This window comes from Cyprinus carpio, chromosome B13 (assembly GCF_018340385.1).
Source record: "Cyprinus carpio isolate SPL01 chromosome B13, ASM1834038v1, whole genome shotgun sequence".
Lineage (NCBI taxonomy): Eukaryota > Metazoa > Chordata > Actinopteri > Cypriniformes > Cyprinidae > Cyprinus > Cyprinus carpio.
In genome coordinates this window covers 4231220-4237840 of record NC_056609.1, presented here as the reverse complement: position 1 = coordinate 4237840, position 6621 = coordinate 4231220, and positions in this window count along the sequence as shown.

Here is a 6621-nt window from a genome sequence, read left to right as displayed (position 1 = left end):
ACTTCCGAGACGGTGCTGTTACACCACTTAACTGCTTTCCTCCACCAATGCAAAACAGCATGATCGTCAAGGTAAAGTCATTACAGGCAGTTTTGCGAGTGAAATAATTCCTTCCGATTCGTTAAGTCACACATCGTTTAGCTTTTGCCAAAATAAAGCATGTGTCCAGTGTGCGTGTGGCAGAACCTGTGAAACCTGACAGGACTGCAAAACACTTCACACGCCGCCTCAGTATTGATTTGTGGGTTTTGCCAGAGATCTGCATTGTAAACAGGGATTGTTTGTTTCTCAGTGACATGAACTAAAGGCCAGAACAACCACTGTGACAAGACTGATATCTCACGCTGCTTATGATCACTTGCGTCTGGCATGTGAATAGATGCTCCGAACAAGCACAAAATCTTTGCAGTTGCAGTTAGATCACGATGCAGTACGACATTTAAAAACATATTCTAGAGCCTACAGCCAACATGTAACTGATTACATGTAATCTGAATTACGTAATCAGATTCCTGATATTCGTAACTTGATTATATTAAATTTAAAATGCCCATATTCAGATTATTGTTACTTTTCTGAAGATTACATGACTACATATTATTCATAAAATGGCAGTAAATCATTAAAAAAAGATTGTTTTCCCCTAATTCTTCTTTTTTTCCTCTTTAAAGGTTTTCTTTACAAAAATCTTATTGTGTGTCATAGCATTTAACTTTGACCATATTCACAATATAGAATAGCCATGCAATTGTCATGCAAACCATGCTTCTGAATTAGTGTAAAAAACCTTTGACATAAAATAATAATATCCCTGAAGTAGTTAAGAATTAAATGATTTAACAAGGCATTCACATGTTCACAATTTTCTGATGCTAGTTAATGGTCACATTGACAAGCAGGTAAACAAATGAAATCTTTAGTGTTCAAGTGTATTATTTAGTTTTCCTTCAGGAACTCGAGCTGCATTGAAAACTTTGGTAATGCTTTGGGAATGCCCTGGCGAGATTAGTTCTGAAGCATGTGTGAAATCAGTCCAATAGTGAAGTGAGACGTCACGAGTGAGCAACCGGGAAGCGCACATGTTAGCTTCATGCTCTTCAGCGAGCGTGTCTATGGCTTGTGTGTATGCAAAAGCACTCAGTCAGTCAGGAATATCTCTGTATAGCAAACAAGAAAATTCCAAAGTGTAAATCAAATTCTCATGTGGCAAGCAGAAGTCGTGGATTGCTCCCTGCCCACATCCCCACATCTCTCGGGTGGGGGATACACACGATTTGTGGTATTGGAACCAATATCAGGTTCTCCGATTGGCCTGTCACCAGTGTTGGGCAAGCTACTTGGAAAATGTAGTAAGCTAAGCTAACAGTTACTCTTCATTAAATGAAGCTTCACTACACTAAAGCTACAGCCCTGTGAAATGTAGCAAGCTAAGCTACAACAACACGGCAAAAGTAGTTTACTACATCTAAGCTATTTAAAAAAAAAAAATCATTTTTATATTGAACCAACATCATACCAAGTCAATGCTCTCTCAGTGATCAATACAACTGTCAGTCAAGCAGATAGACAGGCATAATAGTTCAGTTTAGTTGTTTATTCAACAGCTGTTCCAAATCAATTTGGCAGCAAAAATCAGTCTTAACCATCTTCAAGAATCAAGAAATAAAAGGCTTTACTCTAAAAAACTATTTATTTACTAACTGCTTGTTTTCTTAAAAAAAAAAAAAAAAACTAACACTTGCTTCTCTAATCTTTTTGAATTCTATCTTTGTTTTCTTTTTATTTATTATACAATTAACAAAAGCAAAAAAGGCCTCTAAATTTAAAAAAAAAACAAAAAAAAAACCTTGCTACATGTACTGCGTTAAGCTAACTGAGACTTTTTATAGCACTTATATATCATTGCTCTTTTGTTGATTTTGATTTCTTCCATTGTGCTCATTTGTAAGTTGCTTTGGATAAAAGTGTCTGCTAAATGACTAAATGTAAATGGTAACCCTTCACAATAAGGTTCATTAGTTAACATTAGTTAACTAGTGTAGGTAACACGAACTAAGAATGAACAATACTTTCAACATTTACTAATGCATTATTAAAATCAAGCTGTGTTTGTTGTCATTAATTAATGCACTGTGAACTAACATGAACTACAAATGAACGACTGTATTTTCATTAACAAAGATGAATAAATACTGTAATAAATGTATTGTTCATTGTACGTTCATGTTAGTTACATTAGCTAACATTAATGAAATCTTACTGTACAGATGTATAGGCCTACAAATAACTAAGGCTACGTTTATTTGCATCGTTGCATGTGTCATTCATTATATTATTACCGTTTCACCAAAATCAAGTTTAAATACTAAGTTTTTGAATGTTTCGAATGTTTTCCCCGTCATTAACGCCACATTCGAAGGCAGTACGGGCATCTACGGGCATCATGAACTTGCAGGTTGTACAGTTTTCTGTCGCTATGTGGGCGCTCAGTTTTTTTCTGTTATTTGGCCAAAGTATCATATTATAAAAGATTCAACGCTTCTCACAAGCTATCTGACTGTGACTTCACAACAAATGCTAAGACACTCTTCTCCGCTCCTCAAATACAAAAAACATTAGCCTTTATAAATATAGTGTTTCTTGAGTAAAGAGAACGCTGTACTTATTCAATCAACAGTTATTTTATTTACCTTCATACTGCAAACAAACTAAGAGCCTCCAAACTGCGCCGCACTTCATTCACGAGAGAGGCGCGAAGAATAATGAGGTTTGACTGACGGTTTGAGGAGCCAATGACGTTACGAGGTTTAGTGGTGGTGGCGTCACTTTTACTGGTCCAGGTTCAGTGATCCTTAGCAGTTATATTTCCGATTTGAGCTTGAGTTTCAGAAATGCTTTGGATAATGTAACGTCAGCTTTTGTTGAGGCTACCACGCTACTTGATCAGAAAAAGAGCTTAGCTACTGAAAAGCTATTTGATTAAGAAAGCAGTGACGCTACCACCACGCTACTAAGAAATGTAGTTAAACTACTAGCGTCACTACTTGTAGCGACGCTACTGCCCATCACTGCCTGTCACTCTCACCCCGCACTTTCACAAAGTGTAGGCCTTGGCTACGTTGTGACTCCAGGGCATCCGCATACTGAATTACATCATTGGTTGATATTAGCTCAGTCAGAGCAGATGGCGGCTCGGCATCAAGATGTCGTCCTCGCCCATATGAAAGAGCTGGGGTTATGGCTGGGTGCCAAGAAAAGTGTGCTTTCTCCACTACAGAGAACCACTTATCTGGGCATGGGATTCGACAACGATGCAGACACAGTTGTCTCCTGCTTGTATGGAAGAGATTCTTAAAGTCGTGAGGGAAGTGAGAGAAGGCCAGTCATTCACTGCCAAACAGTTTCAGAGACTGTTGGGTCTGATGGCAGCTGCGTCCAACGTGATACCATTCGGCCTGCTGTACATGAGACCCTTGCAGTGGTGGCTCAGGACCAAGGGGTTTTCCCCGAGGAAAATGATCAAGGTCATCAAGGTCACTGTGGGTGGAAACGTGCAGATTAAAGTGCTGTAATATTATAATAAGACAATAATATATAATAATAATATTATAATAAGATCCCCTTTTTACGTCACCGGGGAGCAAAATCTTGTTTTTTTTCACAAGCTTGTAGAGAAAGGATTACAATTTTTTTTTTTACTGCGTTGTTCTTTTTCACATTTTCTGAGTTGGTATGATATGTCCCGTTTAAGGGAAATAATATTGTGCATATATGGTATAATATACTTTTATGATACTTTTGTGTTGCTTATATGGTATTGGCGGTTTTGATATTGGCAGTCATTCACTTTCATTTGATGGAAAACAGCAGCTTAAACATTCAACTAAATAACTTTGTGTTCCATGGAAGAAGATTTTGAACAACATAAGCGTGATTAAATGACAAAATTGTCATATCTGGGTGAACTATCCCTTTACGTGAACATCAGAAGTCTGTCTGACATCTTTAAGACACAAGGAGGCCATCAGAAATGGCAAGTAGCTACACAATTAATAAAAGCTAATTAACATTTAGGATAAGCTGTTCAGTTGTCACACTGTATGCTCATTTTATTGATAGCAAAGTGTTAATTAAACTAAGCTGCTGCTTTTGTGTCCTCAAAAGACTTTCTCATATAGTTTCTTTTTACTTTCCATTCTGTCCTTTCACATTTCTCTCTCTTATTCTCTTCTCCGTGTATAAATGAATCCTGACTGGAGGGTTTGCATTAGCAGCACATGAATCTAAAGTATTGACATCCCCATAATGTACCGAAGAGAAAAGAACAAGGATGAGTCATTCATTCGAAGGGTATTTCATGTGTGTCTCTGCTGCTCTGCTGGAATAATTACATCACATTCATCCGTCTTTATTCAAAGTGCTTATGGAGACCCTGAATCTCACACAGATTCACAGTATGAGGATTTCTCTTTTCATAAAACAAGCTCATTCGAACTCCCAAAAGCATTCTGTGTTCGCTGGATATGAAAACCTCAGGATGAATCAAATCAAAATCTCTTATAAAATACATTAAAGCAACCAACAGAAGTCATTTTCATTGCATATAGGCAGAGCTGGGTAGTGTCTGATTAGATGTAATCTGGATTATGTAATCAGATTCCAAAATAGTACTCAGACAACAGTAACCTTTTATAGATTACAAGATTACATATTATTCACACAATAGCATTAAATTATAATTTATTGATTCTCTCTAATTCCTCTTTTTCATCTTTGAAATTTTCCTTTCTAATAGCCTGCTGCTTATATACACTCAGAAAGTCTTCAGTTTTGTTACTGTAACACATCTTCATGTTTTGTTTTTTAATTGCATTATTTTTCATATATTTTACAGCTGTTTCCGTTCTCCTCAAAACAGTCTATTGACTTCCTGGTTCTATGAAGCCCCTTCCTCAGAAATACGCAGTGGGCTCAGACTGGTTAGCTGGCCCAGTGTGTTGAAATTGTGCTCCTGGGTGTGCGGTTAATGTAAATGTTAGGGTTTGTGATGTAGTCCCTACCAGATGTTTTTTATTGGCCTTAAAAAGCAAATTCTGTAAAAGAAAATATCTCCCTTTGCATTGAACTTTGCAGATGATGTTTATGCTCAAACAGTAACATTATACATTAACTAAAGTTAAAAAAGGCAAACTTTAATTAAGGACCCCTTTAAGTACCCATGAGATTTTAAAATAAATATTTTAATAATTAAGTATTACAATTGCATGTTCACTAGGGCTGTGAATCTTTGGGTAGACAGCGATTCGATTCACGATTCATAGGTTTTCGATTCGATTCAAGAACGATTTTTGAAAATTTAGAATGATTCAATTTGATTCGATTCACAATTAAATTTTATTTGATTCGATTATAATGATTTGATTCTGCGTTCTTTAAGTGCATTCACAGGATTATTTAAATGCTTCCCCTAAATTCTTTAAATGCTTAGTCAGGAGGCAAATTACACAGCAGCCTTTATGGTTACAGAACCATAGGTTAGAGAGAGAGAGAGAGAGAGAGAGAGAGAGAGAGAGAGAGAGAGAGAGAGAGAGAGAGAGAGAGAGAGAGAGAGAGAGAGAGAGAGAGAGAGAGAGAGAGAGAGAGAGAGAGAGAGAGAGAGAGAGAGAGAGAGAGACAGAGACACAGAGAGAGAGAGAGAGAGAGAGAGAGACACAGAGAGAGAGAGAGAGACGTTTAAAATTCTTTACTCAATCAAAAATTACATTACACACTCAACATTAATACAATAAATGTTCAAAAGTATTCACCAAACAAATGATAAACAGTTTTCTTCACAAAACACAAACAAACCGCTATTTACACACCATTTGTTCATAAATTCGCCCATATTCCCGGTAGTTTTAAAAAATATATATTCTGCCCTTATTCTTGATTCAACAAGTGCTGTAAACAGAGTCAAAACTTTAACAATTCTTCCTTCCAAAGCAAGTCTGCAAGTCTTCCACATAGCCAATTTTGCTTGCCCAAGAATAAAATTAGCAACAGTACAGCGATCCTTGTTCACTTTAGAATACCTACAGCCATAAATAAAAAGTACTTTGTTAAACTCAAAACCCAGCCCATCAATAATTCTTTCCAGCAATGCCAAAAGTGGCACTAACCTTGGACATTCAATAAAAACATGAAAAACCGTTTCATGACTATTACAGGCATGACACAAGGGCAGAACATTCAAGTTGAGTTTGGACACAAAAGCATTAGTGGCTATCACACAGTGTACTATTCTCCATTGCAAATCCCCTGAACGCTTTGGAAGGGGACTTTTATAAAAGAGTCTCCAAGAAGGAGAAAATTCATCTGCAACTGTGAGCTTTTCTCTCCATTTTGTATCAATTCTGTCATGAAGATCCTTAAAATACGCAGTTTTTACACAGGCCTGATACATGTCTTTTTTCCCCACAGAATGAAAAAGTAACCCTTTTAATCTCTCAAAATTTAGCAGCTTTCCAACCTGGCTGGTTTCAGGACAAACTCCAGGGCACACACCTAAATCAGGAAAATCAAGATGTGTAGGCCCACCCTCTAGAGAAAGCTCTACAAACTGCAAAAGAGGGAACGGAA